This window comes from Toxorhynchites rutilus, chromosome 1 (assembly GCF_029784135.1).
Source record: "Toxorhynchites rutilus septentrionalis strain SRP chromosome 1, ASM2978413v1, whole genome shotgun sequence".
NCBI classification, from domain to species: domain Eukaryota; kingdom Metazoa; phylum Arthropoda; class Insecta; order Diptera; family Culicidae; genus Toxorhynchites; species Toxorhynchites rutilus.
In genome coordinates, this window is record NC_073744.1 from 135,676,035 (window position 1) to 135,700,867 (window position 24,833).

The 24,833-nt window shown below is 36.8% G+C and overlaps 1 protein-coding gene across 3 annotated transcripts in view; it reads right to left on the bottom strand.

Moving 5' to 3' along the window:
• Positions 1 to 23,871, bottom strand: part of LOC129762898 (trissin receptor-like) — a 311,968-nt gene extending 288,097 nt beyond the window's left edge. For all 3 annotated transcript variants that reach the window (XM_055761499.1, XM_055761498.1, XM_055761500.1), the window contains exon 1: positions 23,281 to 23,871. The gene's annotated coding sequence lies outside the window, so the exon portion shown is untranslated. The remainder of the gene's footprint in view (positions 1 to 23,280) is intronic.
• Between the last annotated feature and the right edge of the window lie 962 nt (positions 23,872 to 24,833).

Sequence of the window (24,833 nt, forward strand, 5' to 3'; positions counted from 1 at the left end):
CCTCTCGCTCAGGTAAACATTCCCTCTTCCGTTTTCCAAAATTCTGTTTTCATATTATCTTATCGAATTACTGTATAAACAACTGCATCTTGTATCATACACTCCGTCTTGAATCCGTCTATAATAATATAATAATAATATAAAATATAACAGATAGTGAGTTCGTCGTATGCCACTAAATGTGTTTTACATCGAGATCCCGCTGCAGCTCATAATTCCAAGCAGCTCATTCGGCGCGGGATAGCCGTCTAGTGTGTTCATACGCTTACACTAGTTGCCGGTTTTGGTCAGTAAAATTTGAAGAGCACAAATTGGACCAGTTGAAACGGCGCGTTAAGCTTGACATTTTGCAATTATTCAATTGTTCTCAAAATTTGTCATTATTTCAAAATAAGTAAAATTTTCTTCATTCTTCTTCATGATAGTTGTGTAGAAATATTCTTAATCAATTGATGCAAACATCTTTGCGAGCTATTAAGAAATGGTCGAGTTATAACTGTTCAGAATATTTCATTATTTCCTACAAGTTCAATGTTCAGATATTCATTGCATCCCTCATATAGTCATGCTAGACGAAGAACCCTGCACTATCATCGACAGCATCAATGTTCTCCGATTATAACCCCGACATTACCCACCCATATTTCTAAAGATTGTCAGGGAGAGGCAAATCTATTGATGAAAATTTGTAAGGGGTTGTATCTAAGACAGGACCGCATATTTTCGACGTAGAACGACGTAATTATATTATGCAGTCCACTTGTTTATCACTTCGAGTATTATTTTAGAATGAATCGAAATCTATGTTCTTCGTTACAATTAAATTAGATGAACGTCTTTTTACGTTTGATATGCTGCCTAGGACTACCAAAATATGTGAACGGAAGAATTGTTAAACGATCATTGTATGATACATTTCCCTCTCAAATTATTGCATCTCTCATGTTTACGTAGTTCTCGAACCGCGAAAGTTCATTCACCCCTAGTATCTGAAATGACGATTTTCCCAGAATTCTCAGTTCAAGAGTGTGTTTTAGGGAAAAATATTCCGGTCTGCACAACGACTAGCGAGTATAATTCTTATTGTGGAGTTACCAAGGAATTGCGTTGGGAAGTAGATCAAATATTACGCGCATCCCACTGTTACCTCAAACTGGGTTACCGAGGCCACTTTGAGACTGTGTCACCATTCATCACCATCATATCATTTCATTCCTCTTATTTAATAAAGTACTCAACAACAAAAAATACCCCCGACTTGCATGTATTTGCAAAGCCGATTCCCCCAGGCACATTGATTTTGTAGTCCGTGTTAGGGGAACACAGCTCGGTGGGAACGAACGAACGAACGTGATGAATTATAGAGATTTAAAACTTTTCAGTTAATTCGCCTCTAGGTGGGAACAGAAATACCCCCGACTTATATGTATATTTGCAGAGCGGATTTCCACAGGTACATCGATTTTGAAGTCTGTGTTGGGGAAACCGTAAATCGGGCCAATCAAAATTTGGCGGTTAGGGCGTTTAGATAACGCTTGACATTTTACAGTTATTCAATTGTTCATGTTCTCATGAAAAATGATATTTTATTAATTGTGATAGACGCGTAGAAAAATGTCCTATCAATTGATGCAAACATCTTTCCGATCTGTTAAGAAATGTTCGAGTTATAAGCATTCGAAATACGGGTAGGGTTAGCACACAAATCGGTAGAACAAATGTGAGGTAAAAAAGAAGTTCTTCCAGTTTTCATGAATTTAAACCGTTTAGAGATTAGCGAAATGTAATGTATAGCGTATCAAGCCAATCCTAGAGAATTTCCGATTCGATTGGTATGCAAATCATGAGAATTCGTTCACAGTGGAAATAGTTATTAACGTTAACTTTGTTTCATAAAAACGTGACCTGTTTTGTGATTTGGCACCCTTCCTGAAAGACGTAGTTCTACGTCAAAAAATCATAAATTAGTAATAAAATAGCAGAGCATAGAGATGAAAAGCTTTCGTGGTGCTATTTATTTTTTGTTTTTTTTCTTTTTTCACCCTTAATATTTCACCCTAATATAGGCTGTCAAAAAAGTCCTGCGGTATTTTTTTTGAATTTTCATTTGTTCATAAAATTAGTTACAATCATCTGTTTTAAGTCAAATATGCGCCGTTTTGTTCGATGACTTGTTCCCAACGAGATGCCAACTTCATAATACCCCTGTTATAGAAGCTCGCTTCCTTATTGGCGAGTCACTTGGTGCAAGGTCCGGACTATACGGCGGATGCAAAAGAACCTCCCATCCGAGCTCCCGGAGCTTCTGGCGCGTCACCAAAGAAGTGTGTGGCCTGGCGTTGTCCTGATGGAAGACAATGCGGCCTCTGTTTATCAAAGATGGCCTCTTCTTCATGAGTGCTACCTTCAAGCGGTCCAGTTGTTGGCAGTACAGGTCCGAATTGAGCGTTTGGCCATAGGGAAGCAGCTCATAATAGATTATTCCTTGACAATCCCACCAAACACACAGCAGAACCTTCCTGGCCGTTAATGAGGGCTTGGCCACCGTCTGAGCCGCTTCAGCGGGCTTCGACCACGACCGTTTGCGCTTCACGTTGTCGTAAGTGACCCACTTTTCATCGCCAGTCACCATCCGCTTCAGAAACGGGTCGATTTTGTTGCGATTTAGCAGCGATTCACATGCGTCGATACGGTCAAAGATGTTTTTTTGCGTCATCGTGTGTGGCACCCATACATCGAGCTTCTTTGTGAATCCAAGCTTCTTCAAATGGTTAATAACGGTTTGATGACTTATCCCCAGCTCTTGGTCGATGCTACGGCTGCTACTATGCCGGTCTTTCTCGGCTAATTCAGCGATTTTGTCGCAATTTTCGACGACAGGCCTTCCGGAGCGTGGCGCATCTTTGACGACCTCTACACCAGAACGAAAACGTTGAAACCATCGTTATGCGGTAAAAATGGAAACTGTATCGGGTCCATAAACTGCACAAATTTTATTGGCAACTTGAGATGCATTTTTGCCTTTGCCATAGTAGTATTGTAAAATATGTCGGATTTTCCCTTTATTTTGCTCCATATTTACGACACTATAACTCACGAACGACTTAACCAAACAAAACACTGTCAAGGACTATATTATAGCGCGCAAAAATACCTTTCCAACAAGCTATAGTATGACTCGATACAATGAATACAACTAGAACTACGCGCTTACAACGACACCTCGCGGAAATACCGCAGGACTTTTTTGACAGCCTAATATGTTCCCAGAAGACATAATTCTCAACAAAAATAATTTCTAACACTATGGTATTCAAAGTCCTTATGGTATCAATTGACTTATAGTTAACTAATCAACGTGCATACGTAATTGTTACCTTAATTTCGAATCTCATAATGATAGCATATGAGACATTGCTCCCTTAGTTTTGAAATTCCTCTGATTGCCATTCTAGGATATATTGGCGCACTTTCAACTCCGAAGGGCAGTTCTCGAAAAGTTTTAATTGCTGAAAATAGCTAATGGTGATAATTGTTTGTCCAAAACACTAGTGTTTGAGTGGTTTCGACGATTCAAAGTAAGGTAGAAGCTGTAAATGACGATAAAAATACAGGTTTTTCCTATAGAAGTTTTGTATATACCATAAATTGGCAATTGTATATGAATACCTCTCTTGGCGAAGAAAGTAAAAACTCAGTCCGAGCATTATCCTTGCTGCATCCTTTATTTCCTCTGGCACACAGCACACACCGTTCGTCCCATAATCTATGCTTTTGATAAACACGCGATAATACCACGCCGGTTAACCTTTGAAATGCTTTCAACGCTTATCCGGGGCCGTGTTTTATCATGCCACAGCCTATTGCGAGTTTCATGATGCGGGCCGAGGAATTTCGCTTGTTTGTATGCCCAACGTGTGCTTTGTCGGAATCATTGGATTATCGTCATATCTCTCACGGTACTTTATGTGCATGCCAAATCCCCTTCCTCGTAGCTACTACCAGGGAACGGTGCTGAAACAGTCCAAACAAATTAGCGGGTAAAACTCCTTATCCGGGTTATAAACATGACTTACTATTGCTCCTGATCAAATTTGGGAAAGAACGTAATGAAATCGCAATCGTGTGATTATGTTCACTTACTTTAGTAACGCTAAACGGGAGTTAAAGTAGGAAAATCTGTCGCACTTGGAACATGAAGTCACCTCCCATGGTCATAGTCTTTTCGCATTTTTTTTACTAGTTGAAATGCAAAACGCTTTCGTCACGATTAAACCATGTGAAAAGAATACTTAACATTAAAACGCTGGTGGGATAAGTAAAAGATTCAAATTTGCATGCAGTGTCATTGTAAACGAGCTAAGGCAAGGCCACGAGGATGTGTGCTCCTTGTAATGAAAAAAAATCTCTCTGGTATGTGGTGTGGCTAGGAAACGATGTGCATAACTTAGTAGTGAGAACAGATAGAAGAATTTCTTATTGTGGAGCTACAAAGGAATTGCGTTGGGAGGTAGATCAAATATTAGGCGCACCCCACTGTTACCTCAAACTGGGTTACCGAAGCCACTTTGAGACTTCGCCACCATTCATCACCATCATATCATTTCATTCCTCTTATTTTATAACGTAGCCCCTAATGACCGATTCTGTAATTCTTTGACATGTTTCTTTTTCGAAGGTGAAAATTTCATCACAATCCGTTCGACAAAACCATCATGAGACAGGGCTGATTTTAACATTTCCAATTTTATGTGAATAGAATTTTACAACCACCTTGAAACATTGTACTTCCAGGATAATGGTTATGTTATGATTGTTGTAGAATGCCGATGCACCACTATGCCGATGAGTAACAATTCAAAATTTGGTCTGGCAAAAGCACATTTGTGCAACGGCGCCCTGAAGAGTTATTCCGTCAAAACTACCTTGTGGAGGGGGCTAAACTCCCGGTTAGCTCAGGGTATGAGACGCTTGTCGAAGGGGTCATAAGACCGGCTCAGCGTAAGTGAGTGTTAGAAATTTTGGCTTCTGCCAAAGCTTGGGAAATAACAATATATTTTTATGCACGGTTCCTCATCGTGCCATAAGACTAGGTAACTAGGTTACATGTTCCCGGCCAAGTAAAAGCTTTGTAGGTTTGCCCTAGCCGGGTATCTTTTCCGACATGAACCGCATAGAGTAATATGCGTAGAGAGCATGCTTGAACTTGTACCTTCCACAGAAATCATAATATTTATCCAATCATATCCGTACTGTACCTGATTTTGCATGAGTTCTCTCGTGATGCCGGAAAAGCTGGAATATCGCAACTCAAACATCGCCAAACAGCATCGCGAATTTCCACAAATGTGATTATTCCCGGAAAATCGGAAATCCTTTCTGCAGAATACGATTTTATTTGCACTTCGCTCTGGCATGTGTGTGGGTGTGTGTGTGAATAACGGAAGCTTCTGTCCTGGTTAACACTAGAAAGACTGAAGCTTTGTATGAAAGCAGTCAAAATTACTTCATTGCGAAAGGATAACTAATGTGTAGAAAAATTCGTTTGAAATAAGTTTTCTATATTTTTTATATTATTCACAGTTAGATGATATGTTGTTAGTACATATTACCAATGGAAAAAAAATTATTTCAATTTGGAATAAAATAATGCATTATTAGTGGTTCATTTTTTATGTGTTCATCTTCCGCAAACATACTTTTGACATCTTTCACATACACTCTGTCCAACTTCTATAAGACCATCCTGATTATAGTATCCCGTGTCGGGCACACGTACAGAGCATTGGAGACAGCAACATCCCAATTACGAGAACACTTGTAATACTAACCTCGAGCCGACCGCGAGTAATCGGTTACATATTACTAACATAGATAATAAGAAAAACTGTCAAAATATTGAACTCCGGCCCCGTCAGGCTAACGCCATATGAGCCTTGATATAAATATATATTTTGGAAAAAAAACATGGGACAATTGAGCTTGGTGTTGTTTTTTTTTAAACTTGGAATAAATATTAACTTTGTTTGTATTTTTCCAGTAGATTAGGCATAAAAACATCGTTTAACGAAGAAAACTGAAAATTGTCGAAAAGTAACATGGGACAACTATGCGTAGAACGGCAGATTAGTGTTGGGAAAGAGCATTTTTGTAGTTTTTTCGCCTACAAGAATAACCATGCACATTTCCAATGAAATAATCTGTCCGGTTGAAGGATATTATCGGCCAAAAAAGGGCCTAGGAGATTTTGCGGATTAAAACGTATTTTTTTCCATTTGGAAAACGCTTGCGTCTATTTATGCGGACAATCAATCGTTTCAATAAACGTTTGTTCGCATAGCTAGACGTAATCACCAGGTGGCCTTGTAGTGTTAACATGTACGTTTCCGATAATAGTCAAACCGTCTCCGTCGATATTTTCAGTTGTTATAGGGTGTATTCAAAGAGGTTTGAAAGAAATTTAGTGAAATGTCTGGAAAAAGAGATTTGTTGCGATTCTATGATAACTCCGACACGGAAGGTGAAAATGAATCCATTTCACCGGCCACGATTCAGGGCGACGCGGAATTACAGATGGTAGTACAGGGTTTTCCATTTCGGTCTTCCGAAAGTATACAGCCCTGCGCTGACAACCGTTTGACATAACTGTCAACCAAAGCGTCATATCGTTAGTTGAATGTCTGCCATCGTTTTAGCATCGAGCATTACGGACGGATTTTGGTCGTCATGGATGGCCTACAGAGCACACAATCGCTAATGTAGTGCGTAAATTCGAACAAACTGGATCCGTAGCGGATATTGTGAAACCTGTGCATCATCGTAATGTGCGTTCGGCCGAAAATATTGCTGCTGTTGCTGCCAGTGTGGAGGATGACCCGAATGTTTCGATTCCACGGCGTGCTCAGCAATTGGGCTTGTCAAACACATCATTGTGGCGAATTTTGCATTTGGACTTGCACCTACATCCATACAAAGTCCAACTGGTACAAAAATTGGAGCGTGGTGACCATGGAATGCGTCGGGCATACGTCGATTGGGTGAACGAACAACAGCAGCAAAATGCTGAATTTTCGCATCAAATTTTCTTGAGCGATGAGGCACATTACGAGCTCGGTGGCTATGTGAACACCCAAAATTTCCGTATATGGGGCTCAGAAAATCCATACGTGATTGTTGAGAGGCCATTGCATCCGCCTAAAGTCACTGTGTGGTGCGCATTATGGTCTGGTGGAGTCATCTGGCCGTATTTATTTGAAAATGAGGACGGCGAGACGGTAACTGTGAATGGTGAGCGCTATGGCCGCATGTTAACCGATTTTTTTTGCCACAAATTGAAGATATGGATACGGATGACATGTGGTTTCAGCAGGACGGCACCACGTGTCACAAAACACGACCGAACATGGCCATATTGCGAACGAAATTTGAGGGACGCATAATTTCGCGTTTTGGTGATGCCAATTGGCCGTCCAAATCATGCGATTTGAACCCGCTAGACTTTTTTTTGTGGGGTTATGCGAAAGACCGTGTCTATGCCAACTCTCCGCAAACTCTTGAACATTTGAAAGACAACATTCGTGAAGTTATGACCAAGATACCGCCCCATATGTGCCGAAAAGTCATCGAAAATTACCTGTTCCGGATCAATGTGTGCGAGGAAGCCCTAGGTGGACATTTGAATGATGTTGTATTTCACACATAATGGCATAAACCAAACTTTAATTTGAAATAAAAGTTTCATCGAAATTCGAATTCTAAGTGTGTTTTATTTCAATTTACTTTCGGAATTTAAAGTTGGAAAACTCTGTAGAAGGCTCATTGAGACATAGAGCATTCACAAAGCGGATGTTGGATAAAATCAAGTGCCGAGAGAAAAAAAAGGTTTCCGAGCGAAAATCTATCATCAAGCCTATAATCTTCTCCAGAGGCTCTTCTTATAACTTTAACCCTCACATGAAGAAATTTGAGATATTAACAAACAAACAAAAAAACAACTGAAAGATGTTATAAAGTGGAGTTTTAAACAAATATCGATGTATTTTATTGAAATTGGGTTAAATATTCAAAATAGATGTTCGCAAATAAATTAAACAGCTGAGTTTGTTGTAAAATTTATATGCAGCAGCTATATCTAATTTGTGCTCCCTTGGCCGAGTGGTTAGCGTCATAACTAACATGCCGGGTGTTCGGGTTCGATTCCCGTTCTGGTCGGGGGAATTTTTCGTCAAAGAAATTGCCTCCGACTTGCACTGTGATCACGCGTATTCTAGAGCTTGCCACTCAGAATGCATTCAAGGCGTGTTATTTGGCATAGAAATCTCAACTAAGTACTAATAAAAATGACGCAAGTAATACTACGTTGAGACGGCGAAGTTCCTCTAGGAACGTTAGTGCCATTGAAGAAGAAGAAGAAGCTATATCTAAATCGTTTAAACTTCGACTGCATACCATTTAGACTGTAAAAGTATTGTTAACGCACGATAAAATGGGCTGTTTATTTATGTAACTGATAATTATAAAAATAAGTAAATTAAACTGACTGGTTATTTAAAGTCTGATTTTTTTTTACTTACACCAACGGTGTGAGTAAATGATGAGTACGTTAAATGAACCATCTCTTTGAGGGCGGGTGGGTGTTCTGCCATACAAATGAAACAAAAATTTTTGCATTACTCGAGAATGAATCAAGCAAATTAAACAAAATTTGGCATATGGAAACGTTAGGGTGCAATAAATATTTCTTTGGTGGTAAGATACCCCTCCCCCCTCTTTTAAGGGGGACTGCCATACAAATGAAGCACAAATTTCTGCATTACTCGAGAATTAAACAAGCAAATGAAACCAAATTAGTCATATGGAGGTTTGAGGGTGCAATAAATAATTTTATGGTGGTCAGACACTCCACCTCCCTCTCTAAGGAGGGGTTGCCATACATATGAAACACAAATTTCTACATTACTCGAGAATGAATCAAGCAAAAAAGGCATATAGAGGTTGAAGGGTGAAGTATAAATGATTCTATAGTGGTTAGACACTCCAAAAACCTTCCCCCCCACCTTCTAAGGAGGGCTGCCATACAAATGAAACAGAAATTTCTGCATTTTTCGAGAATTAATCAATCAAATAAAACCAAATTTGGCATGTAACGTAACGGAGAAACATGTTATTTACAAGTGGTTGAAAAATATTGAACGAGAATTGTGTCTGAAAATATTCTGATATTATAATGTCGAGTTTTGGTAGAAGTACTAGGAATTTTATAGTAAAAGGTAATTTTAAAGGGTAGATTAGAAGATCAATCAATGAATAATTCTGCGATTGAACCCATGAATAGCGCTCAGTAAGAAAACGTAGATGTGATAACGAAAAATAAGTTTTGGGCGGGACGAAGTTTGCCGGGTCAGCTAGTAACATATATAAATTAGCGGAGAGTTCATTCTCTAACTACGATTGTTTTTGTTATGTTCGATTTCAGCTCCGATGCTACTTTACTGGCTCATTTTAGGCGGCAAAACTGGGGGACCATATATTGGACCAATCCAAATGGGAGCCTTTAGAAAAAGATATATAATTTTTTTTATTGTGTTAGATGGGTGGAAAAATTTCCAAATTTCCGTATATAAGATTTAGCAACCGATTGTCGAGTTTATAAATAAATAAATAAATGATGAAGACCCTCCTCATACCCCTACAAAGGTTTGAACTGGCTGTTTTATATAATAGATAATATTTATATTTAACCAAATTAAGATATCAGTGTTATAAAACAAAACAGCGAACTGACTCTGTTGCAGGCATGAATTTCTATTAATCGAACATCATAAATAGGCAAAAACTTTAAAAGAAAAACAATGGTCCTATCCTTATCTACATTATCATAATGATAATTCCAACTTCAGACCCAAAGTTTTTTTAGGGCATGTCAAGAAAATTTCCAACCCGGGAAGATCCTTGACAGATTGGGAATCGAACCCAATATCTAAAAGTGTCTACTTAGAACATGATAGAGATCTGCCACATTCAGAAATACTCGATATATCCATCTTATAAAAAGATAGTTTACGACAATTCTGAATGAGCTATCCCCATTCCAGTTTCCACTTCAGACCCACATAAAAATTTCATTATGTATCAGTGTTCTGCCAGTGTTCCATTAACATAGTCCAGGCCCTCCAAACGCGCGCGCGAGGCTCAAACTCGCGTAGACAACGCTTATTACTTTTTTTTACAATATAAAGGGTGTGTCACATCAAATTGCATCACGGAAAAAACGCTGTAGAAATTTAATTTTTAGGAATTATATCTTCAGCTTTCGCTTATAATCAGATAAGAGTGTATAGATCACGTTGGCCATGCTTCACTGTCAATTTTTCGTAAATTTGGAAAAATGTCGTCGAACGAAAAAGAGCGTCGTGAATTAATCCTGTGCACTCATTTCGAGAATCCGGAGTTGTCACATCGGGATATCGGTAAGATGCTGGGAATCGTCCAATCCACGGTCAGCAGAGTACTAAAACGATACTTCGAAAACCTAACCATCGACCGGAAGGTGAAGAACGGCAAAAATGGATGCTTCGTCAATGAAAAAGATCACAAGCGCGTAGTTAAGCAGTTTAGACGTGATCCGAGAAGTTCGGTCCGGGATGTCGCCAATAAGCTGAATTTGTCAAGTTCATTCGTCCAGCGGACCAAGCAGCGGGAGGGCCTGCGTACTTACAAGGTTCAGAAGGCTCCTAACCGCGACGAAAGGCAAAACATGGTGGGGAAGACGCGAGCCCGGAAGCTGTACACCAAAATGCTGACGAAGCCGCATTGCCTTGTAATGGACGACGAAACCTACGTCAAAGCGGACTTTCGTCAGCTGCCGGGCCTGTTGTTCTTCTCCGCAGAGGACAAATTCAGCGTTCCGGAGGAGATTCGCAAGCAGAAACTATCCAAGTTTGCCAAAAAGTACATGGTGTGGCAAGCGATCTGCTCTTGCGGAAAGCGGAGCGCCCCCTTCGTGATGACCGGCACGGTAAACGGGCAGGTTTACCTCAAGGAGTGCCTACAGAAGCGCTTACTACCACTATTGAAGCAGCATGAGGGCCCGACCGGGGCCTGGCCGGATCTCGCTTCGTGCCACTATTCAAAGGACGTGTTGGAGTGGTACGAAGCCAACGGGGTCACCTTCGTATCAAAGGAAATGAACCCGCCCAACGCGCCGGAGCTTCGAAATATTGGGCGATTATGAAGCAGGACCTCCGGAAGAACCCAAAAGTTGTCAAATCGGAGGCGGACTTCAAGAGAAAATGGATTTCTGTTCAAAAAAAAAAACTACAACCTGACGTTGTACAGAACCTTATGGACGGGGTAAAGAGGAAGGTGCGAGCATACGGGCTTGGGCTCGAAGTATGAATAAAAAGAAAATGCCAAAAGTTGTTTAATAGTTTTTATTTTACTGTCTAAAATTTTCAAAAGGATCGGTCTACTGGGCGAATTTCTACAGCGTTTTTTCCGTGATGCAATTTAATGTGACACACCCTTTACATTAACAAAACAACAACAAAAAAATCATCATCATCAGTACGAACATGGTAGATTGACCTGTAAATAAATTTTATTAATTTTTATCAATTGAAAACATAAATTAATGATTTAGGAAAAAAAAAATAAAAAAACGTTTGCAATTTTTCCTTTTTTGATGCAAGATTAGTTTTTGGATTTTCATTTTACAACAGAATCGGCTACACACATTACATACATTCATCCTGTAATCTGTTATACGTCTCCATTAGGGTGCCAATGAATGTATGGGAAAAACTCGATTTCGAAACTAAAATTTCAAAAGTTACCCTACACAAAATGTTTACCCCCTCGAAAAACCACCCTATGCCGAATTTCAGCTCAATCGGACTTAAGGGAGAGTGGCGCAAAGCGGTCAAAGTTTGAGTTTTATGAAAATCGAAAAATCACCCAAGGGGGGAGGAAAAAGGAAATAGGAGTTTTAGAAAAAAAATGTTGATGCCACATGTCTTGAAATTGCATGAAACGTCGAGATCTAGTGTCATCTGGAATTTTCTTTTGTCATAAATCGGCACTCTGGGTTTTTTTTCGGAGTACGAAATGAAAAGTATGGTTTTGGGTTATCTCGATTTTTCTTACGGAACTTGCTACGAAATGTTGATTGGCACGATAATATATTCATGAAAAATATTAGCTTATTCGAACTTCATTCACTGATGTCGCAGACGTTAAAATTTGAGCTTTTTTGTAAAACCGAAAAGTCACCGGAAATCGGTGTATTTAAAAAAAAAAATTGATGCCAAATATCGAAAAAAAAATTTTTTGTCAAAAATCTATTTTCAGGCGAAGTGTGCCAAAAGGCGGAAGTGCCAAAAACAATTTTTTTTTTACAAAAACAATTCCGAGATAACTGTAAATCTCGAAGAGTAATACAATTCTAATACATTCCGCATTAATTTTGTTTAAACCTCGATTTTCGGTGATTTTTCGGTTTTTCAAAAAAAAACTCTAATTTTAACGTTTGTAACACGAGTATATGAAGTCCGAATGAGCAAATATTTTGCATAGAGTATATGATCGTGCAAATCAACATTTTGTAGCAAGTTTCGAATGAAAAATCGAGATAACTATTTTTATTGGCACCCAAAACCATACTTGGAAGATTTTCGAGGATCAAAAAATCAAAACTTCGAGCGCTTTGATGCACCCTTCAATCATGTCCGATTGAGCTGATACTTTGCACAGGTTATTTTTTTGGGGCCAATAAACAAAATGTACATGGTCGGTTTTTAAAATTCGATGAATGAATTTTTTTCCATACTGCCATTGCCACCCTAGTGTATATGAAATGACGCATTTCCGTTTAGATTAAATATTTTTAGCTACAGCTCAGCTCCGAGATAAATCACACACTTTCTACATGTGGCAGGACTCACTGTGCATGTATACTTTTGAAGGTTTGGTCTTCCATGAGATTTATTTTTTCATAAAAAAAAAATATATTCAAAAGACAAAAAGACAATTATGTTTATAATTCGCAAAACTATCGTTAAGAATAGAAACGGTGTATTTTTATCTACATTCCTATTTCACGCATTCCGTCGATGAGTTTTTCATGAGAAGGTCATATTGTAACTTTCTTCCATATACTTTTGCACCACTCTGTCTGCGTTCCGTCGTCTTGGAAAGCTTTCAATGACTGCAACGATCCTAGGATTTTCTGTTAGCATTTTCTGATAGCTCGTTTTGTTCGATGCGATTGGGAGGACAATAAAAATGGTGGAACAAACAAAGAAAAAAAAGTCTATCATTGGCTCCACTTTTTCCTATTTCCCAAGCGATTTCATCACATCTCGAAAAGAAAAAAACCGTGGTGGAATGCAAATTTAAATTTTCCATCTACGGAGCGCTGGAACCAGTCCCTATGAGATTTATAGAGCTTGAGCAGTGCCAGTAATAACTTCAGCATTTAGCATTCCGATACTCTGATTTTTTTTTAATTTTGAGGCAGGGAATTGGAGCTTCCAGCGAATGTTGCGTGGCTAACACTAGATCCAAGAAATCAAAATAAACAAAAGTGTTGAATTAGACATAATAGACAATTGCCCATCGACTGGGAGTATGAAGAAGTACCGGAATATAACAAGACGAACTTTGAAGCAATCAAATGTAGCCTACAAGCCATAGAATGGCAAACTTTATTAAACAGCGAACGAGATGTCAACTTAACTGTACATATTCTTCACGAAATTCTGAATAACATAATATCAGAATTTGTGCCGAAGAAAAGAAGACGAAGAAATTCAACCAGCAAATATCCTATTTGGTTTAACGTTCAAATAAGAAATCTAAAGAATAAAAAACAAAAAGCACATAAAAAATACAAAATAGACAAAAGTCATCAAAATTTGCTTGAATATCAAAATATTTCCCAAGAATTAAATTTTGCAATTAAAAGTGCACACGAAGAGTACAATAGAAAGGTCGAAACTGAAGTCAAATCATGCCCGAAGAAATTCTTTAATTACGTAAAGTCTAAGCTCAAAAGCAATAACTTCCCATCGCAGATGCATCTCGATGAGGATGTGAGGAATTCTTCGAACGAAATTTGTAATCTCTTTGCAAATTTCTTTCAGGAAGTATATACCACATTTTCCGAAGAAAATCGCGATCGGAACTACTTTTCATTTTTACCGGATTATCCAAATGACATATCGGTGAACTATCTTTCACAACAGGAAATATGCCATGCACTAAAAAAATTAGAGGGAACAAAAGGACCAGGACCTGACGGAATAGCACCTATATTCCTAAAGAACCTGGCTGAGGAACTCACCCTTCCCTTACATTGCATTTTCAATATGTCACTACAAACTGGAATATTCCCAGAAAAATGGAAACAATCTTTTTTGGTACCTATCTTTAAATCAGGCGCTAAATCTGACGTACGTAATTATCGTGGAATTGACATTATCTCTTGCATTCCTAAACTATTCGAAGCAATAGTCAACGAAAAAGTCTTCCAACAAGTAAAAAATAGAATTACGTGTATGCAACATGGCTTCTTCAAAGGCCGTTCAACTGCAACTAATCTGTTGGCTTTTGTGACTTTTATTTTGAATGCAATGGAAAATGGCAAACACGTAGAAACTCTTTACACTGACTTCAGTAAAGCATTTGACCGCATCGACATTCCATTACTACTCTTCAAATTGCAGAAAATAGGAATGGAACAAAGACTCTTAAACTGGCTCAATTCTTATCTAACAAACCGTGAACAAATTGTTCATTTTCAAAATTCTCTTTCAAATCCAGTAAAAGTCACATCGGGAGTCCCACAAGGCTCTCATCTTGGTCCTCTTCTTTTCATTCTGTACGTTAATGACATCTCCTTCGTTCTCAAGCGTATCAATGTACTTGTGTATGCCGACGACATGAAGCTTTTCGCGGAAATTGGAAATGAAAACGACATCGAAGCATTTCGAAACGAAATACATGTATTCCATACTTGGTGTGATAAAAATCTACTAACACTGAATGTGAAAAAGTGCAACTCTATAACATTTAGCAGAAAAAAACATGTACCAAATATTGTAATATGTCTTGGAAATCAAAATGTAGAAAAATGTGAAATAGTTAGAGATCTAGGCGTCGTCCTGGACTGTAAACTCACATTCATAGAACACTACAACTCTGTAATAAATAAGGCGAATAGTGTGTTAAGTTTTGTCAAACGCTTCTCACATAACTTCCAGGACCCATACACAATAAAGCTTTTATATATTACATATGTAAGGCCTATTCTGGAATACTGTAACATCGTTTGGAACCCGTATATGGTCGTACATGAAGAACGCATTGAGTCAGTCCAGAAACAGTTTCTTCTATTTGCACTTCGTAAACTCAACTGGACCTCATTTCCACTTCCTTCATATGAAGCACGTTGCATGCTCATAAACATCCAAACACTAAAAGAACGCCGTGAATTTGCAATGCTTTCTTTTGTTAATGACCTAATTCCGCAACGAGTACAGTCAGCTGAATTACTAGAAAAACTAAATTTCTATGTACCTGGGCGTCAACTAAGAACGCGAAATTTGTTTCTAACCAAAACATCCAGAACAAATTATGCAAATAACGCCCCTATCAATCGCATGATGCGTATATACAATCAGCACTGCGAAATAATTGACACAACAATGAATAAAAAACAGCTAAAAAGAAACATGTACCGCAAAAATAATATTTAACCTAAGAAAACATTGTAACATTAGTGTATAAGTGTGTAGTCTACATTTGTTTGACGAAATGAATAAATAAATAAATAAAATAAATTCATTGCAATGTTTTTGTTAATTTTGATACTCAAAGCTGTATGTTTAGGTTGCCAATGACAATGGTTATCTCGAAATTCAAAAATTTACCCCATAAAAAATGTTCACCGCCTCGAAAAAACACCCTATGCCAAATATCAGCTCAGTCGGACTTAAGCAAGAGTGGAGCAAAGCGGCAAAGTTTGAGTTTTTGGAAAATCGAAAATTCACCCAAGGGGGAAGTAAAGGAAATCGGGGTTTTCGAAACAAAATTTGATGCCAAATGTCTTAAAATGGCCTGAAACGTCGAAATCTAGTGTCATCTCAAAAAATTATCATTCTGTCAAAAATCGACACTCTGGTTTTTTCGGAATACGAAACGAAAAATATGTTATTGGGTGCCAATAAAAATAGTTATCTCGATTTTTCATTCGGAACTTGCTACGCAATGTTGATTTGTATGATAATATGCCCGTTGCAAAATATTAGCTCATTCGGACTTCATTTACTGGTGTCACAAACGTTATAATTTGAGTTTTTTTTGAAAAACAATCACCGAAAATCGAGGTGTTCAAAAAAATGTCAAATGTCATAAAATTGCATGACACGTCGAGATTTACAGTTATCTCGATTTTTTTTTGTTAAAAAAATCGGTTTTTTGCCTGAAAAATCTATTTTCGACAAAAAAATGTTTTTTGAGACATAAATTTTTTATAAAAACCCCGATTTCCGATGATTTTTCTGTTTTCAAAAAAACTCAAATTTTAACGTTTGTGACACCAGTAAATGAAGTCCGAATGAGCCAATATTTTGCATCAGGTATATTATCGTGCAAATCAACATTTCGTAGCAAGTTCCTAATGAAAAATCGAAATAAATATTTTCATTGGCACCCAAACTCATATTTTTCGTTTCGTATTCCGAAAAAAAACTAAGTCTCAGAGTGTCGATTTTTGACATAAAAAAGTTCGATATAACACTAGATCTTGACGTTTAATGCCATTTTAAGACATTTGGCATCAATTTTTTTCGAAACCCCCCATTTCCTTTACTCCTCTCTTTGGGTGATTTTTCGATTTTCAAAAAAAAAATCAAACTTTGACCGCTTTGCGCCACTCTCCCTTATGTCCGATTGAGCTGAAATTTGGCCTAGGGTTTTTTTTGTCGAGGTGGTGAACATTTTGTAAAGGGTAACTTTTTGAAATTTTAGGGTCGATTTTTTTCCCATACATTCTTTGGCACCCTATTGTATATAAACCTGAGAAAGGCAAGCTATTTTAAGACTTCATCAAAAAGTATCCTATTCGAATTCCCCATGCATCATTCAATTGGGATTTCAATATAGATTCATGGTTTGGTACTGTAGGCATGTCTGATTTTCCTATCTTTGAATGGATTTTGATTTACGATGCCGGTTAAAAACTATTTTTTCCTATCAATGAAATAAAAAAAGATTCCATAAGCCCCGGAATGTCTCTTTAACTGAAAGGAACTTGAATGCATAGTAGGGGTAGATTACTTGAGATGTTCTTGTAAAAATGGAATGGAATTTTTACTCCTAAAAGGTGAGAGAAGAAAGTTTTATGGAAATTTGATGGTGACGATGAAAATAAAATGCGTTTTATTCAAATTAGATGCGAAATTAACGAACAACAATATATTGTGTAGTGTATTTTTTTCCGTATGGGAAAATTTGTGTATGATTTTTAATTAATTTGTATTCCTTCTGATCAGACAAATAGTTTCCAAGTTGAGATCTCAAGAAGAAGTCTTTGATTCCCTCATAGAAAGTGTTTGATTTATCATAGACCATTTCTAAGATAAAATTGACACAAAAATCATGTATCATGACGACGTGAACCTCTCTTCAATTTGAAATAATAATCATTCAACATTTTCCCCCTAGATCATTATCGATCATTACGACTTAAAAAATGGTATAAAGATTTTTTTCAAGTCCGAAAAATAATTAATTTCATCTGAAAAAAAAAGTGTTTAAAGTGAAGTTATCGTTAAAATTCTTATTGTTTTCTTCAACACACTTCTCTGGCTTTACAACTTGCCTATACCAGCGTTGAGATCAGATCTCAGACCATTTCTGACAGATACTTTCCTTATTATTTTTCCTCAGTATAACTTTTTGAGACACAAAACTATGATTACTATGATACCTACAAAATTCACGTCAGAGGATGAAATGTAGGAAATTGTTTAAATTTATACGAAAAAATACCAAACATTTTTTGGAAAAAAATGTCGCTGACAAAAAAGTTATTTTAAAAATTAAAATTCATTTTTCTCAAAAACGAATTTTTTAAAATTCACATATATATATATATATATATATATATATATATATATATATATATATATATATATATATATATATATATATATATATATATATATATATATATATATGAATAGCCCTTAAAATTTCCAACAAGTCGTCTACACATCGGAAGATGGGCACTTTTACAGGGAAAAAGTTTTTCTTACAACAACTTTTTTTTAAATATTTTCTTTGAAAAAAAAATACAACTGATCCTAATTTTGTTTGAAGTCAAGATAGCGATATAGTGTATTCGACAAAGTTTTAGATCTTATTAAAATATGAACTTTTGTTCATGACGTCAACTTTCTATCAGTTATAGTTTTTGGAATATAAGTCATTTTTGTATAAAAACTCCTGAAAAAAAATGTTTTGTTCGTAACATTTTTGTGTGTAAATTCTCACGTTTGACATGTTCTTGACATGTTTCTAAATAGAGAAAAGTTAGCAGAGCATGTAAATTGCGATAAATTATACATAAAAATGTTGCCAATTAAACATTAATAGTTTTTTTTTAAAGAAAAAAATTAAAAAGTTGTTGTTCGAAAAACTTTCTCTATGTAAAGTTGCCCATCGTCCGATGTATGTAAAACTTGTTGGAAATTTTAAGGGCTATTTATATCTATTTTTTCAGAATTTTAAAAGCATATGTTTTCGAGAAAAATGAATTGCAATTTTCAAAACATTTTCTTTGACGTAGAACTACGTCTTTCATTAAGGGTGCCAAATCAGAAAACAGGTCACGTTTTTATGAAATAAAGTTAACGTTAATAACTATTTTTGCAGCGAACGGATTTTGGCGATTTACATACTAAAGGAATCAGAAATTCCGTAAGATTTGTTTAATATGCTAAACATTAGAATCCCTTGGTTTGTAAATGGTTAAAATTCATGAAAACTTTAAGCGTTTTTATTTTCCCATACATTTGTTCAATCCATTTGTGTGCTTTCCCGAACAGAGCTGTCAATAACGAGCAACTTATCGATGACCAACGGAGGGGAAATCGTAGGATTCAAAGTCTCCGTGAGCAAAGGAAAAGTATAAGAATGAAGGGGAATACTTGCCTAGAGTATAAACAGTAGATCTCGCTGAGGCAAACTTTCATTCGGCATCGGACTGTTGAGCAATCCAGTTCGCTTTGCTTTCGCTGCGCTTCGATCTAAGATTGGACCCCACCAGTGGTAATCCAACTTGGATATCGTCGTTTGGTTTTTCTGTTTCTGTTTTTCTGTTTTTCGCGTTATTCGTATCGTGTGTTTTTTTCCGCGTCATAAATTGGACGCTTCGCATAGTGTGTGATGAGTAAGAAGAAGAGGAACGCAGGCTCGAGCCCTGCAAAAAACGAACGCATTGGCAGGGGCAATAAAATTTCGAGGCAAGCGTCATATAAAGATGCACGCGATGTTGATGCAGTGAAAAGCGCTTGCACTGAACCGAGCCCTCGCGAGTGGGACACCGCATCGAATAACAGCGAAGTAGGCGATTTCGGCGCGTCGGTCGAAAATGTAAACGTCGTTACCCAGACAGCAACCAAAATCAAGCTTCCCCCGCTGGTGGTGAAGGCGATCGCTCTTGACAAACTCATCAGTGAATTCACATTGATGGGTGTTACAGCAGAATACAAGCTGTGTGGCATAATTCAGTCTTTTTTCCAAGCAGTTAAAATAGTTTTCTTCCGCCATCATGAGGGCTTCGTTGGTGCCTTTGAGAATGCATCAATGCATTAAACTGACGTTATGGCGAAGCAAGCGTTAAGGTTGTGCGCCGAAAAATTATTTGGGGAATACCAAGCATCTTGAATGTCTTACTGGAATGTTATAAGTTATTTGGGTTCGCGTGCCAGTCGCAAAACAGTCTTCAACTAGGATTGCATTTGCGCTAATATTGATCATAATGAAGCATTGCTACTGCTACTACTCGAAAAGGTTGTTATTAACAAACAGAGTTTATTTCACTTGTTTAGTCACCAAGAAAGTGAATGACGTTCTGGAATTTTGTATGTGATTAGGTTTCGCTTGCCAGTAGCAAAACTTCCTCCACTAAGGGTGACAGCTGCGCTTCTCTCGAGCATGAGAAAGTAATGCAACTTTTTTCGATGCCAGTAATATTAACAGAAGCGTTTCTTTTGAGAATAGCGTAAAATGATGAGAAGTATTTATATTCCTAGTAGTTTCAAGCCACCAATGTATGGCTCTGCATGCATGCTATGGCGAACGCTTGTTTGGCGCTTGGTTTACGTTGTACGAACGATGCCTAGAGGTGCGATTCCTTTGAGGCAATACTAAATAACATGTAGCATGATATTTGATACTTGCAAGTGTTGTCATTGTTTTTGTTTCCATGCGGTGCCAAAGATATATTGATGTAATTATGAGATGTTGAATAATGGTGCTGGTGCAACATGTATATAATCGAGTCTATTTCAATTGCGAAAAAGGCCACCGGAATAGCGTTCGAGGTATGAAATAAATTGCGACATACGATCAGCTAGTATATTGTTTTGCGAGGGCATGGATGAATCATCAATTAATTCGCCAACTGATTCTACAATGAAAAATCCATTTCAGAGATTATTCTACTAAGCAGTTGTTTCTAAAATTTCACAACATCATAGAATAATATCCGGAGGTATGAACAAGCGACTTATATAAAATAACAGTGTAGTTCTAGGTCAACAATGCGGTCGTATCTTAAAATATTTGATTATTTTTAATGAAAACCTAAGTAATTTCCTACATTTCAATCTCATACCATCTTTTTGAAGATGTTATAGTTTTCAAATTAAAATTTTCCGAAAAAATGTTGAAAAAACTCAAAACATAAATTGGAAAAAAAATTCATTGAAAAAAAAAATATTTTGAAAATTAAAATTCGTTTTTCTCGAAAACATATGCTTTTAAAATTCTGAAAAAAAAATATAAATAGTTTTTCACATTTCCAACAAGTTTTGCATACATCGGACGATGGGCACATTTACATGGAAAAAAGTTTATCGAGCAACAACTTTTTCATTTTTTTCATTGAAGAAATACTATTGATGTTTTATTCGTAACATTTTTATGTATAAATTATCGCAATTTACTCGCTCTGCTAACCTTTCTCTATTTAGAAGCATGTCAAGAACATGTCAAACGTAAGAATTTACACACAAAAATGTTACGAACAAAACATTTTTTTTCAGGAGTCTTTATTCAAAAATGACTTATATTCCAAAAATTATTAAAGATAGAAAGTTTTTGTCTTCGACAAAAGTTTATACTTTAATATGATCTAGAACTTTGTTGAATACACTATATTGCTATCTTGAGTTTAAACAAAATTAGGATAAGTTGTATTTTTTCAAAGAAAACATGAAAAAGTTCGAAAAACCTTTTCCCTGTAAATGTGCCGATCTTCCGATGTATGGACGACTTGTTGGGAATTGTAAGGGCTATTCATATATATATATATTTGAGAATTTAAAAAAAATACGTGTTACCGAAATGCATTACAATTCGTCGCACCTTACATCAGAACCCCTTCAAATGTATAAACAATAAAGAGATCTAGAGATCATTCGAGTCATTGTGAAATTCATCTAGATTATAACGATACCATTGTGAGCGAGTGAATTGAATATGCAAATAATTGCAGTCGAAATTAATTTAAATAATTCGTTGAATTATTTCTTGTCATTCTGAGTAAGAATCAAAATTATTATTTTTATAAAAAATGTAAAAAATATTAAATAATTGCTGAATTTATAGGCTATTGATAAAAATAAGAGTCTGTCTAACTGTATGCAGGACAACTCATACCTAGGAAACTAAATGTAAGAAGAAATTTCTATATTTATACTTACAAAATAAAAGGGTTCAATTAATTCTAGGAATTTGATAATTTATCCTGTGGAACAAAGGAAATTTATGACATCAGAGAACCTGCATACAGTTTTGTTGACAACATTTTGCAACAATACGTTTTTGAGAAAAATGAGTTTGAATTTTTAAGATGACTTTTTTGTCAGCGAAATTTTTTTCCAAATTTTGTTTTTGGTAATGTTTTGTGAAAATTTCCTACATGTGACAATTTCCTACATTTCATCCTTTGACAATAATTTTGTAAGTATAGTTTTTAAGTTATAAAATTTTGTAAGAAAATAAGAAACAAAATTTGGCTTTTTGTAAAAAGTAGTCTAATAGTTTTTCGAATATTTCAAGTATGCAAAGTTGCCTAATGACCCATGTCTTTACATCCACAACGTTTTACTACTATCTGCGATGGTGCTCCAACTCCTAAGACGAGTTGGCATGAAATTCGTCTAAAGCAAAATAGAAAAATGTTTAAGGAATTCTAGAAATATTTATTCGATAGGTACTGAAATGAACACTTTTCATTATATGCATTATGAAATTTTATAATTCAAAGATTAGATATCTATGTCTCTCAAACAAAAACAAAAAAAAAACTAATTTACTATAAAAATTATACATACAACATAAAACATCCATATAGTGCACGATAAATAGATCTTAAAAATATCGTGTCTAACATTTTCAATCTTCGATGGTTTGAATTCTCTGTTTAAAATTTTCCAAGTCGGAATTCCAGCGGATCAATGACCGTTACACGGAATGTAAATTAATTTCGTGTTTAAACGGTACAGACTGTTCCCGTTTAATCATTAACATCCCGACAGAGTACATATTTTTACATTGCACAATTCGAATTGTCTGCCGTATTCTATTATGCTAGCATTGTTCATGCCTTTTCCTTATTTCCAAACACACGGCCGTCTGACATTTTCCGCGGATAATGACAAAGCGCCGACATTTTTCTTCCCCATCTTCCCCATTAATCATCATGCATGGCATAAATTTATAATCCGGCATAACATCCCCCTAGGCGAATTGCAATCTGTCAATCCGTTCGCATCAGGCTGTTAAATTCATACCATCCACTAACACGACGGATGTAAATAATTTCACATTCATCTGAATAAAAACGTAAAAACGTAAAAACAAAAAAAAATCACTTTCGGAGAATTATAACGCCAGTAGAATCCATGATGCCCCTAAAGATCATACGACGAGTGATTGATTGGCAGGATATGGCACACATAAATGCATAATTGATTGAATGTGACTTACTGTTTGCGACTCGTTTACGTTTACGTTTCTTCCTTAACAGCCCATGAACCAGCAAACCTTTTTCGATCACTATAACTTGGGAACGTTTTATGTTTATTATCCAATATAAATTCCAATTTATGTGATAACACTGTTATGAGCTGATTATCTTCTTAGAACATTCATCACATTAATTTTTTGCTTCACAATGTCCCGGTCACACATTCACATATCACTCCAGCCACAGTATTAATCCTATTGAATCCTAGCAAAGGCAAGCACATATATCCAAAATGCAAACACCCAATGGAAATCTAGTAACACTTCATATCTCAGTTGCAAGTTGCAACGATCCTTACACCGCATAAACCATCCAGAGGAGGTAATCCATCAAATCACTGCCAATTATATATCAACTCAATGCCCCGATTAATGCTTCAAATGAATATCCGTTCGTCCGTCCGTCCTTCAGCGTGAGAACACTTCCTTGCCAGCCGACAGCATTCGCAATCGCACAACTTTTCCCGCAGACGTTCGATAGCGCACTGAATCTCGACGATAGGTACCTTTTCCTTCGAACACTGCCGTGAACAGACTGCTGGTTATCCTGCGGAATGCCAGCCAGCGAATGCTCTCACCCGACTCACGACGGAGTGATAAGCTTCTCAACCGGGGGATACGACTGATAGCGCTCCGATTTAGGACTCGACCACTCTCTCGTCTAGAGGCGATACAAGGCATCTCAACTATCGAAGCCGGCTGAAAGCCAATGTTCCGCTGGTGTTGAATGGTTGGGAGAACTACTTTCTGATTTGGTGTTCACTGGTTTCCAAACAATTGGTACGGAAAGGTGTCAACTCACTTTTGGGAATCGCTCGTAATAAAGTGTCCCACTCAACACGGATTCCCTTCTACGGTTTCCAAAACCGTCAGTTGGAAGTTTTTGGAAGCAGTTTTGGTTTCAATTTTGAATAAAACGTTCATAAGTGGTGTCAGCCCGTCGTTACTGATTTGGATACTGTTAGTACAATTGTTCATTTTCATTCATTTTCCCAGGCTTTTCAGTTTAAAAGTACGTTTTAGGGAAACATATTCCGGTCTGCACAACGACAAGCCAGTACAAATGTACTCAACGCCAAAAAATACCCCCGACTTGCATGTATTTGCAAAGCGGTCTTCCCAAGGCACATTAATTTTGAAGTCCGTGTTAGGGAAACACAGCTCAGTGGGAAAAAATACCCCTGACATGCATGTTTTGACAAAGTGGATTCCCCCAGGCAGATTGATTTTGAAGTCCGTGTTAGGGAAACACAGCTCGGTAGGAACAAAAATAACCCTGACTTGCACGTATATTTTCAGAGCGGATTTCCACAGGTACATCGATTTTGAAGTCTGGGTTGGAGAAACCGTAAATTGGGCCAATCAAAACTTGGCTGTTAATATCACAACAATAAAATAACATTTTATTGATTGTGATAGAGGCATAGAAATATTTCCTACCAATTGATGCAAACATCCTTCCGATCTATTAAGAAATGTTCGAGTTGTAATATGTAATAATTTAATGTAATTCG